Here is a 13,597-nt window from a genome sequence, read left to right on the forward strand (position 1 = left end):
AAAAGATTAGTTATGAAAGACCATGTAATCAAACTAATATGTAATGAGGGAGCTCAGTAAATAACATGGCTTTCAACTCTTCTTAATTAAAAACTACTGTGAAGACAGTGGAGAGTTAGTGTGCATAACTTACTCTGTTTTAATTGGAATTTTATGGCAATAATTAAAATTGAAGAAGAGAGCAAAATCCTTGTTACCCTTACAGTGAAACTGCTGACTAGATATTTATAAACATTTCAATCTGAATGTTATTGTCAAGATTTATTAAACAGAGGTCTAGCTTTTTCTCAGAAAAAAGGCAACATTTCAACTGTTTACTGTAACTTCTTTTATTGATACAAGTTTCCAAATGCCAGACTTGTTTTTAATTAGTACTTGAAGCAACGTTTCTATTTATAGGCATTATAATATATTTTAAACTCATCTGAATACCAGTGAAATGTTAGGGGTTCTACAATGGGAAGAGAAATAAATAGGGAGGTAGATCAAAGCAATAGCTGTGGTGTTGCTGCTTCCTGCCAGTGAATTCTTAGAACCTTAGGCCTCAAGCTTGAGCTTCTCAAGTTTTTCCTTTCTCTCTACTTTCATACTTATTTTCTTCTTTGCAGTGTCACATAAAAGTACGGAAAGTCTCTCTAAGATTTTTTTCATCTATTAAAAAAAAATAATAATAAATTCAACATTGGCAAAAGGAGTACAATCTTCGCTTCATTTTATGAAGTGAAGTCAAAGGCTTAGCAGATCTTCAAAGGTACAACTGAGGTAACATTACCATTAGCATTTTACCAGTCATCAGATCACAGGCAGCTACAGTCCTTTAAAGGAGATGTTAGCTTACACACTCTTATGTATCTGAGAGAAGAGCCATTCATGCCTGTTGCTCCTGTATGTGCACAGGGGATTTTTCCTTTAAGGACCCTAATGACCCAGAGACAAAGAACTGCAGACCACACTAATAGCTTTTTTTGTCTAAATTTGGTTTGTGAAGACACTTTTAGTTACAATGATTCGACTGTGTTACTGAAGTTCAAATGCTGTTAGTACCTGGACATCAGAAATAGATACAAACATTTTTAAAAAAGTTGGCAGGCCAATAGAGAAAGCAAAAACCCTGTGATGGAGGTTTTATTCAGGGATTTTTGTAAGTTAAGTTGTCACTTGTCAGCAAAAAGAAGTTAAAAAATAGAACCAGTTTTATTATTTTCAGGAAATATTGTTTATGTACACATTAATCTTCTAATAAAAATTAGCAATGATGTGGCCAGTAATATGTGAGAGTTGCGTGTAAAAAAAGTATGTTATTTTGTATTAAGTTTCATCTTAAAACTTGTAAGTAAATATTGTCTGCATCCTTGGGAGTTGGAAGTCTTTTCATTATATGCTACAGTTAGCTAAAAGATCTTCCTACAACATCAGAGGGGATGTAAAGAAAAATATTTATATGTAATACTGTTTACTCTCATTATAGTGAGAATGTTTCAAGCTGGTTAGCACTAATGAGAAATAAAATCAAGGTTTTGAATGATCTCACTGTGTAGAGTAAGTGTGTTGGGAGGAGTAGAGGGGGCAGTTGCTGGGTGGTTTTCACTGCTGGTATGAAATAAGCCCTTCCCTCTGCCCTTTGTAGAAGGAGGGGAGTGTTCTGTTCTTCACTGGACACTGTAGCACTGTGCTGAGAAAGTACTTGAAAAAAGCTGTGTTGAGTATGGCTGGTGAGAAACAGGATACAGGTGCACTGGTCTTGTTTTGCATGGGAGTTATTTTACAGTTCTCTCATCCAGACTGCTGTGTAGCTCACTATGATCCATCCTTGAATTTCACAACTGATGCAAGAAAACTCATATCTGAGGAATGTCTTTTTGTCTATCATAATCACTGCATGGAACGTCTTGGCTCCTGTTAAAGTTTTGTATCCGTATTTCTCAAGTGCCTTTGTTTGGACTTTACTGTTCAATACACTTGTAAAAATGTTTGTCCAGTCTTACCAATTTACAGGCCACATCTTACTTCACAGAGAGAAAGAGAATGTGCAGCAGGTTTCTCTTTCTCTGATCCATTTGTATCAACTAGGAAAGGAGAGAGACGTGAGCTAGCCTTCGCCTGGAAATTAACTATTGAGGTCTTCTCAAGGAACACTGAGGTTACTTCAGATAACTCCTGGATTTTCCTCAGCAACTCAACTGTCCTCTTTCACATGAGATTTCACGACAGATTCACAGTTTCCGAGAAGAGGAGGACTCTCCGTCCTTGTACCAGTAAACTCTGCTTCCTGACAAAGACGCATTTAAATACTTCAGTTAAAAGCAAACAAACAAAAAAACAAAACAAAAAAAAAAAAAACCAAAAACAAACAAACAAACAAAAAAACCAGCCAAGGTTAGATAGCGTGTTTCTGATTCACAGTCAACAACAGATGCAGATCCAGCCAGTAAACCCAGCAAGGAGTGTAGCTGTCCAAGCCATGGGCTGCCAGCTTCTGCAAGAGAATCCTGTGGGACACAGAGTTGAAGGCTTTGCTGAAGCCAAGGTAGGCCGCATCAGCAGCTTTTCTCTCATCCACCAGGCAGGTCACTCGGTCATAGAAGGAGATCAGATGGTCCAGCAGGACCTGCCCTTCATGGACCTATGCTAGGCCTGATCCCCCAGTTGTCCTGCACACACCCTGTGATCTCCCTCAAGGCAATCTGCTCCATGACCTTCCCTGACACTGAGGTCAGGCTGAATGGCCTGTAGTTCCCTGGGTCCTCCTTACGATCCTTCTTGTAGATGGGAGTCACACTGGCAAGTCTCCAGTCTTCTGGAACCTCTCCAGTTGACCAGGAACACTTATAGATGATGGAAAGCAGCTTCGCTAACACCTCTGTCTGCTCCCTTATCATCCTCGGGTGGATCCCATTAAGCCCATGGACCTGTAGCAGTCCAAGTGGAGTAGCAAATCCTTAACAGTTTCTACCTGAATTGTAAGAGATTTATTCTACTCCCCATCCAAGACTTCCTGGTCAAGGTATAGAGTACTCCAAGGATGACTGATCTGACTTTAAAAGCCAGACAATAAAGAAGGCATTGAGAACCTCAGTCGTTTCCTTATCCACAACACACATTCCCCACTACATCCAGTAAAGGACTGAGATTCTCCTTAGCCCTTCTCTTCCTGTTAAAATCTGAGAAGGCACAAAACTGCAAGTGTATTTTCTTGTGATCAAATTAACTGGCATAAATTATTTTAACTGAATATCCAGTATATCTTTAAAAAACTTTCTGAGAGCAATAGTGTTTCCAAAGCTTAAAGGCACTTTTCTATCAGCTCATAATGCCTTAAGGCCCTTGTCAGACAAGTGAGTGACAATTGCATGGAAGAATGGCTAAGTATTAGATTTTTTTCTTCTTGTTCCACCTTCTCTTACTGTGGTTGTTCATAGGCAGGCTGAATCTCCATGATGTTTTGCAAGCTCTGTGTCCAAGATGAGCATTACGGAAGTCAGCTGCAGTGAAACAAAGATAACAATATTCATAGTTATAAAGCAACTACGTTTACGATCAGCACAGTAGGATAACAGAATTGAAGCCAGGTCTGAGATCCCTTTTATTTTTTTCCTCTCCCTCCTCAGGTGATAGTTATGTGCATTAACTATGTGCATAGTTAATGAATATCTAACTTCAGGCACAGCATAGAGTTAGTTTACTTGAAGAGTATTTAAATTCTCCTAAGCTTGGTGACACTTCTCTTGATAGGACTGTGCAAGCTTTAAGCGTAGGTTTTTGAGGGTTTATCTTTACAAAAATGTTTATTACAAATATCTAAGGACAACAAAAAAACAATTTGTGAATCTGCTAACAACCAGAAAATGACGGAATGGCTAAGGACGAGAAAGATCTCAGGAGGTAACTGGTCCAGTCTCCCTATTCAAGCAGGGGACACTTAATGGAGGCTGCTGAGGAGAATATCCAGAAAAAAAACCTCTGGTTATTTCTATTGCTTGTATTCTAATATCTTCACTTGATCAGGCAGAGGCCTGTAATATGTACACCAGACTACAGGCTGTTTAAGTGGCTTTCAGAACAGTAACAAAGATGATAGGAAAAAAGTCATCAACACAGGAGAAGAAAGGTGGTGGATATGTGTCAATCTTTCAATCCTATTTACAATCTGGCAGTATTTCTGCAAGTTTTACATGTCGATGAATTATTTAAAACCAAGTGATAGAAAAATGGCTTATGGATTAAGCAGAAAGATATATGGTGTATTTCTCCAGAATTTTCATGATTGAGTTAGCTTTTCTTTCTTTCCTACTGCAGGCATCACTTTCTTATAAAATGTCTTTCTTGCACTGTATATGGAAAGTCTCTTTGTTAGGTAGAGTCTCTTTCTAGGGTAGAGGAAAAAGAGAGAAAAAAAGAGAGAGAAAAAAGATTGAGTAAAATGGGTTAAGATCATAATATTGCAAGTCATGTGAGTGACATAAAACAGTTCTCATACAGTTAATTCATTGTGCCTGAGGTCTCCCTATGAGACCAAGGCTATGAAATGGTGGCATCTTATTTCACTGACCGAAATCCAGTCATGCTAATACAGAGCATATAAGATGCTCAGCATCCTTGAAGAGTTGCGTTTAGGACAAAATAACTTATTTTCATTGGTCTTTCCTAATCAGTGAAATACTGACAAGCACAGAGGTACAACTGAAGTGATGTAGTATCTGAGTTGTTGCTTCCCATCTGGTAGTCAGTGAATTAAGCTGAGCACATTCTCACACTGTATGGCTCAGCTCTTCTGCAGGTTGTTACTGAGCATTGTTGGAAGGCACCCTTACAGAATAGTGCTCTGTAGAGCATAGTGTGAAACTAAATGTGAAAAGGGATCTGGACAGGAAAGGTCAGTCCATGCTAGCCAGCAGAAAAGATTCTGAGTGAGCTCTCCTTTCAGCTCATCTACGGCTAGGAATTTCTTGCCAGGTGTCCTTGGGGCAGGAGTTCAGGAGCAATTTCCAGCTTTTGAATTAGCACTGTGTACAAGTACCTCCATAGGCTTATTGTTCCTTTTTTACTAGGCTGCAGAGCAACATTTAGGTATGTTTCAGGTAGTTGCTGCATCAAAATTCCGGTATATATGTGATCCTTTCATGTAACTTGTGTGTGAATGATCAATTCAATAGATGAAAAAACCAACAGCTTGAGCTGATGGCCATTTTATGGGATGCTACTTTCTTGAGAAAAAAGATAAGTGCATACAACTATTCATTGTTTCTGCAAGAGAGAAAATAAAGAAACTTTCTAATTTGTGTATACAGCTTGGTTTCAACTCAAGTCAGGAGGAGATGCCTTATTGTTTAAATGAGTATATGTTTTGTAGGACTGACAAAGTTGCTGTGAAAATGTATCACTGATGCAAAATACATTTTCACCAGTTCTTTTCTTTTTTAATGTTATATTTAGAGCACCATTTTGGCACTATAGATAGGTAAGTTTACTTTGAGGAATGTTTTATTTTTACTTAACAATTACTTAGGAGTTAGGAACTTAGAAAAAACTTACTCAGAACAGTCTGGCTGTGTCCTCAATTTGTTTCTGAAATCAAATTTGAGATTTTTGAGGTGCCATGATAATTAAATAGAAGAGAAAGAAGAGAGAAGTAATATGAGTTCTTACAAAGTAAAATCTGTGTACGTCTGATACTTCTCATACTGATCACCACAGAAATATTAAATTTTATGCTGTCCTTCTCTTCATACTTCCTGTAGCAAATACCTAGAAAAGAATATATTGTCGTTGTTGGAAATCTCTTTCGTTTGGACTAGTAAACTGAACAAGGAGAGTGAATATACTGTCTCCGTTCCCTGGATGGGAAACGTATTGACCAGAGCAGCAGCTGCTTTTCAGAAGATCCTCCGTGACCTTGATTGTTTTGAATCTTCATCCTGTTCTTGTGTTGCAGTAAACTGTGGTTTGCAGACTCTTTGAGACATATGGTATAGCTGTTGCCACTGGTGAAGATAGTTTTTCACAAGAATACATTGCAGGAGCTGGATTTTAGTGGTGGTGATGGTTTTTGTATTTTTTCTTCCCCACAAAAAAAGGATCTCCAAGGATATGGCACTTGCTTTCCAATGATCAGGCTCAAAGTACAGTGTGAATCCAAAACAACTAGAACAAGGTGAAGATAAACACTTCCAGTAATGGTTGTTCCCTAGGGCTGTCTCTGGCTCGTGTGCCTGTCATAACTGAGTTGATGTGCTGAAATGAATTTATAAGACTGTTCAAAGGGTAATTTCTAGTCACCATAATTTGGGTTTGTTTTGATGCTTTGTGAAAATGATAAGGGCTTGAGAACAAAAAATCCCTCAACCAGCATTAGTTCTATGAAAGGCACATCAGAGCACAAGATTCATGGAGCACTCGAAATAAATTTGCACCAGCCAGCACTCCTGATCTCCAGCCCTCCAAGAGCCAACAGCAACACTCCTCTTCCAAGTGATCTCATTTGCTGCTGGGTGGTATTCTCAGGAGTTTCCAAGCCCCTGCCTGGTGCTATTACCAATGCTGTTTGCTTATCCTCTGATATTTTTCTAACTGGTTTTAAAACTTAATTTCATAGTTATCTGGCAGCCCAGCCCAACTTAGTGAGACTTGAAAAGGGGGGGGGAGCTGGCAATAGGAGGGAAAGGTAAATTTTTAGTACTGCTACTGTACTATGACTGTTATTTGTTCAAAGAATCCACAGAGGAAAGTAGTTCCTACTTTTCTGTATTCTGGAAAGGAGGATAATTGTCGTGTCTGGTGTCTGGACTTCTGAAGTCAGTTTCAGAGATGATCTGAGGTGGGTGCATTTGTGTTATCTGAATTTTTATACAGTATTTCTGTGCAGGACAGTACAGAGCTAGCTCTGTAGTACAAACTACCTGGCCTAATCTTGAAATTTAAAAGATCTTTCTGTTTGTATATGTATGATAACTGCAATGATAGGAGCTGGGTTTAGTTCAAAAATACCAAAAAAGGCTTCTAGCTATCAGTGTAGTTTTCCCAAACGGATTGTTTTATTATAAAGCTGCTGACATGTTTCTTCTGTGGTGTATTACTATGGCCAACTGTGAACAAAACATGAAGATGTTTCTTTATTTTAAATAAACTCATACTACATCCAAACTGCTCATCAACTTGTCCTGCATACATAAATGCTGAAGCAAATGCAGGTTATCCTAGATCACAGGGCGGGAAAAAAAGTAGGGCATGACCGAGTTTATGAGCACAAGAACCAGGGCAGTTCAAAATTGCTAACCCTAGCTGTTTCTGATGTCATCACCTTAGCTTCACAGATCTGGTCACACTGCTGAATCACTAATTTACAAATATGTGGATAAAATTTTGTCTTCTTTTAAATCTGTGCCATTAAAAAACCTTTGGGGCTGCAGTGCGCTGGAGTGCTATGTTCCAGGTGTTGCAAATGTTGCCCTGAGAAGCAAGAGTAGTTGTGTTGTTGGGGGCGAGGATCAAGAGAAAAGAATCAAAAATTCAAAACATGGCGTAACATCTGTGCTCTGATTTCAGCAGTGAGTATGCTTCTTCTGAGCTTGTAAATCAGTACATATTTCTCTCAAGAGTTTTTTTTCTGGGGATTGGGAGAGGGATGTATATGATGTGCCTGTTCTGTGTTTATAGAGTCAAAACTTTGTGTTTAATTCTTTTGAGAGTTGGAACCAAAGTTTTAAACTGTGCAGAACTAGAAGGATGTGAGCACAGGTTTGAAGGTCTGGCTGTGAGTGACACCATGGAGAAACCAGGCAGCCATGTTGTTCATTGCCTGGAACTTGTTTCACCTGCAGCTCTAGACCCCAGCTGTGACAGTCATCTTGTTTGGAAATGATCCAAGTTTGGGCCACTGTCACTATGGGAAACCTAAGATAAAAGGAAGGCACTTTTTTGCCTCCAGTTATGACAGGGAGAAGGTAGAAGCAGGGGAAAGCGGCGCATGCCAAGGAGCAACTTACTGTTGTGCTGATGCTTGCAGCAGCCTTTTCTTTTGCTGAACAGGAGTAATAATTGGTAACAGAAGGATGGTGTGCCCCACATCAAACTCTGGAGATAGATTTCTGCTTCAGATGTGTGGGGTATGTTTATGTGCTTTTTCCTACTACAACATTTGGTTTTATAAGCCCAACTTGCTTTTATTTGTATTTATAAATAGCTCATGTTTAAATACATTTGCAAACACAATATGGGTAAAAACTGTATGAAGACTTGGCTGGGAGGCAGCCAGAAGAGACAGTGTGATGGGCAATATTGAATATTGCCTATATTCAGTATTGAATATTGAATATTGGTTGAAACCAATTCCAGTGTTGCAAAAACAAAATTACTGTAATACCGAAGGTATTATAGCCACTGTTGTCAGTAGGTATTTCAATTGTCAGAAGTGTCAAAGGGAATTTGGACAGGGTTGTACATCAGACAGAGACAGCTGTACTCATGCGATCATCAGGTGAAGTGCAACCTGAGACATGCAAACATACCTAAGGCTCTCTCACCTTGCTGACAGGGCTCTTTCCCCCATAATTGCTTGGTGGAGGCTTGCAGACCAAGGCTAGACCTGAGGCTAGGACCAGCTCTTCCTTCTCTCTTCTCTGAGGTCCTCGACCTCACCAACCCAAGCTGTTCCCTGACACTCTGAATGCTATGCTGCTTCTCCCTCCACCTCACATAGGGCCAGTGCTACTGATGGATTTGCTGGGGCCTGCTCCCCTCTAGTGCTGGGCCCTATCCTGGTGCCAGGACATCCCCAGCATTGCAGGTACAGGGAGGTGCAAGATAGCAGAGCTGCCAGAAGGCAGTCCTGTGTCCAAGAGTGAGAAGCACCATGGCAAAGCCCAAAAGCTCAGCTCAACACTTATCTCCAGTGAAGTTGTTCAAGTGGCAGCCGATGACATCACTTTTTCCATCTCCATCTTACTACAAGCTGTGAAACGTACTAGTGCTCCAGTCTGCTGAACAGGCAAAAAGGCTGGGGAAAGGGTAAGGGTTCCAGTGTAAGGAGTGCATTTATGGTTTTAATTAAGGCTGATTTTTAAAAGCCTTTGTTTTTCAATCTAAATGGTTTCACATGTTGTGTTGAGCAGTTCCTTACCTCACATGGCACTGCAATATAGGAGCTGTTTCCCCTGGAGCAGAGGCCACACCAACTTAGATGAAAATGTGGTGGAAAAGCACTTGGTGCAGTGGGGACACTCTCCCAGCAGGCACTGCTAAAGCTGCCACACCACGTTGGTTCTAGTGCATGCCATTTTTGCACTTCCTTTACCTAACCTTGCTGTAAACTGTAATTGTACCATCACTTCATTGACCCATAGGAAGAGGAGGAACAGCCAGCTGCTGCTGTGTGCCAGTCTTCCACTGAAAGGGAGAAGGAGGGGCAGGTAAAAGAGCACGTGGGATGTCAGTGTGAAGTGTCCTCTTGTAGCCAGAGATTCACAACAAGAGCTTTGATACTCAGAGAGAGGCACAGCCAGTGTGTTCTTTTAGGAAGGATTAGACATGGCTTCTTCATCCCTCATTTTCTGCCTTCTTTTGGAAAACTTCTACAAACACAGATGTCACTGGTCACAGATGTGGCCCATATAGGCAGAAAAGTGTCTGCTCTCTAATTGGGAGCTCTATTTCTGAACTGTAGGTGGAGAAAAACAGGCATTTGGTTTTTTTCTAAACAAGCTCTTGGTGTGCTCTTCATTGATAAGGGCTGAACCTTTTCCCTGGGATGCTGCTCTCCAGTCAATAATATCCTAACCTTCCTGATCACAGAGACCAGCAGCAATGTGCTCCACTTTGCTTGGATATCCTAAGCAGCATATTTTTTGATTTTGAGGCTTCTGTATGTTAATGTGGGAAAGGGTTTCCATGCTGGTTGTGGAAAAGCATGGAATACTGTTTGCACTGGGGAGACCCAGACAAGAAGAACCTGGTCTGGTTGTTCTTCAGCAAGGCCTTGGTTCTTCTGCTAACTTTGCAAAAGTGGAATCTGGTTATATCACGCAGGAGCGATTCAGTGGCCTGCAGCTGGAAGGGAGGTGAAGGCACAGAAAGGAAAGAAATGTCCACAGATCAGATTTATGAAGGAAAGGAGGTTCAAGCCTATGCCTGTTTGTTAGCTGCGGCTTTCTGGTACGTTGGGGCAGTTACAGCTCCACATGCTGCTAGTTGTCCCAAGCTTTGCAATTGGCCAAAGCACAGAAGTTGTTTTTGCAGACACAGATCACACAGCCCCTCTCTTCCCTCATGATAAACAGAATCAGTTGCAGCATGTTCCACCCACAGCCTCCATCAGAGCTGGTGAGGGTTGAAGGAGAGGGAGGACTTAAAGTCCTACTCCCCAACCACAAACATCCTTCATAATGTGCTATTGCTTCATCTGCGTGGAAGTAGCAATCAGAAGGAGCAAAATAAACAAAGTAGTATCTTATGGCTATCAATATTACCAGGATCTTAAGTCTGGTATTCTATTGAAGTTAGATTTAAAGTAGCTTTAACAGCCAGTTTGTTACTTAAGACTTTTAAGTATTTAAAGCACTACATAGTTGTCCTTAAAATGGCAAGTGTCTCCTGAAAAAAATATATTGATCAGCCCACCCACTGGTAGCTTAGGGTTTCCCAGATGATTATGCACCTGCATATTGGACTGCTGATGGGTTAAGGTACTTGCGCTGGGGATAGAGCAAAATGACATTGTGATTGGGTGATTGTAGTTGTCATGGTGCAATGCATGTGCAGTCAATGTCCAATAGAGGTCATGGTAGGGATCCCTCAGTTCCCTGTGGATGGGGTCCGACCAGCCATTCACTCCTTTAGCAGCAGTTCTTCTAGCATGGAAAGTAAAAAGCAGCATAAGTAAGGCTGTGAGAAAGCATTACAGGTGTAAAACACAGCGTTAATTGAATCTTGACACTCTGAGGGTCTTAGGAACAAGAGTAGCTGTCAACACTGCTGGCTTCTGCAGTACTGTATCTGGATATGGTTTTGCTGGCCCTGCAGTTTTGGTGGAGGATTGCGATTCACTTCCTGTTAAGTTACTTATGCACTGAACACTCAGTGAGTTTTTGGACCAAAACACAAGTTCATTAAAGCTGTTAGACAGCTTCTTTGCTCAGACTCCTGACAGACCTTTGGCATACACAGAAATTCCAATTTCAGACTCCTTGTCAGAGTGATGAATCTGTTCTGTTTGCATTCACTAGGTTTTTGGCTATTGAGTACATTCTTCTCAGACTGTCAATCTGATATTCTGTCAGCACAGTTGTAACACAGCAGTTTCATTACTTCCAAGCTCATTTAGCATCCCCGATCACCTTTCTTTTTCTTTGTAAATGTTTGTGAAACCAGATTTACATACTAAAGCATGTACATCTTATGGTTTAGAGGGTGGAGTGCACATGTGAAATGCAGGCTGTATTAAATGTTACTGATACAACCTGGATGGTGTGTAAAGAGCAGTTATTTTAGCTGTTCTTAAATCTTTGCTCTTAAAATGATAGAAGGGGATTAAAAAATATATCATTAAGCCTACTTTGCCCAGTAGCATGTGACATTGTTACTTAATTGTCTGAAAATAATGTTTGGATCCAATTTTCGTGTAAATAGGAAGAAATGGAAAAGAAATAATTTCAAATGGAACAGAACAGCATTCTGGTGCTCTGGAGATACCACATTCCCTCTTGTTAATTAAAGCTAATCTATAGAAAGACATCATCGTTTTCCAAAAAGTTTTATTGGGTTTTTCTTTTCTAAATTAGACCAGAATCTGGCATCTGAGACTGTTTAATTAACATTTACAATTCTAGTTGTTAAAACATATTCTTTTTTTCAATCAAGTCTGAACTCATGATTTATAAAGATCACATATGCTTCCTTTAATAAAGGTTCCACTTTGGTGGACAATAACTCTTACTGTATTTCACATTACACTGTTTTTTAGGATCTCTAAGTGTGTTGGTTTTGTTCTGAGATTTGGATTTGTTGTCTCATGGTGTCTTTTAAATTGGATCCAGCTATTAGTAAAATGTACTCATCTTCCCTGAAGTTAGTCTCCTATTCTGCAGACCAAGAGCTGAGTACAACTCCTGTTTTCTCTTCTATTTTCAATTCTCACCTCTTCTTCTATTCTCTCTTAAGGTCATGGCTTAGATTATTTGCTTTCTAAATCTTATTTGTAGACCTCAGAAGTAAAATATTTATTTTCTGCTTGTGTATGTATGATTGAGAATATAAGCAAGCTAGATCATTACAGTAAAATATAAAGCTTTCTGGGAGGGTATTTGTTTTTAGGTATGCCTGATTATTTGTGTGAAGCTCAGGAGAGTAACGCAGATTAGACAAAGAAAGTTATCAGCTGGGTCAGAAGATAAAAATTATATAAATAATATAAAAATATAGTTCCACAGATAAATTACTGTGGGCTTTTCTTTTGAAAGTGGAGTCACATACTTGATGCCTGATGTGAGTTTACTCCATCAGCTTCAAGCGCCATTTACAAGATGATGGTGGCCCAGACTGTTAGAACAAAAGGATTGTCTTAGAGCTAGATTATCAGTGAATTTTATGTAAGTATTTATTTCATTTGAAATGTTACGTAGATTTTACTATGTCTGAACATTATCATTTTGCTTTTAAAACATTTTGTACTGCACTGTCAAAATACAGGTGGTATTTGAGTTGCACATAATATTCTGTGATTCTGTGTATTTTTCTTGAAGTGAAATTAAAAGTTAATATGAGACTACAGGAAGTGGTCCTAACCTGGGCAGTCTGTGCTATCTGGCAGTAGCAGCCCTTCAGGGTGTTTTGCCTAGAGATAGCCAGTACGCAGATCTTGATGCAGTTATTTTTGTAGAAACATGTCAGTGAGTTTTCAGATGTCAAACCTGAGAAAGTGGCTTGTCTGAGTGTCTTCCTGTCACTGAGCTGAAGCTCAGAAATGCACAGTTGAGATTTGGGGTGACTTAAAACCTCAGGGGAGATTTGAAGGAATTAAAGGGGGGGTGCATTAGGGATCAGAGGTGCAACCAGGCCTCTCCTGGGCAGAGCAGTTCTGAGCCACTTCCAGCATTGGCAGATGGTGCTTTCAGCTGCCAGGCAGCAGGAGCATTGGAGAGGTGGCAGGTGCTACTGTGGTTCTGCTGAAGGCAGCGCATGCTACCAGCAGCAGTGGGAAGGGTAGCTGTGAATCACTTCTCAGGTTGAGTTGGTCCCAGGTAGCCAGCCAGAATGACATATGGTGTGCATGTCTGCACCATGCAGGAGAGAACAGAGAAATCACAGAGAGGGAATTTGGAGAAGACTGATGAATTCTTATTTTCACCACTGTATATTTGCTTCTGAGAGAAAAGGAAGAGCCAAGAAGAGCTTATGCAGGATGTGGTATGGGTTAGCTCAGCCCTACCACAATAATTTCTTTCAGAATTTCCTTCTGACACTGGTTTGGGCTGCTCACATGACACATACGTTACACTGCAAAGCTGAGGGGCTCAGCTTACTTCTGCTCTGAGCAATGGATGAGACATCAGGAACCAAAATTATTTTTTCCATCCTCCTCTTGTAAGAATAAAATTGTCATGTGTGT

General features: G+C 40.2%; 1 protein-coding gene across 4 annotated transcripts in view; it reads left to right on the forward strand.

Moving 5' to 3' along the window:
* The window catches only part of LOC125687230 (aminopeptidase O (putative)), a 177,492-nt gene that overhangs the window by 156,583 nt on the left and 7,312 nt on the right, over positions 1-13,597 (forward strand). The gene's annotated exons all lie outside the window — the stretch shown is intronic.

Source organism: Lagopus muta, chromosome Z, assembly GCF_023343835.1.
Source record: "Lagopus muta isolate bLagMut1 chromosome Z, bLagMut1 primary, whole genome shotgun sequence".
NCBI lineage: Eukaryota > Metazoa > Chordata > Aves > Galliformes > Phasianidae > Lagopus > Lagopus muta.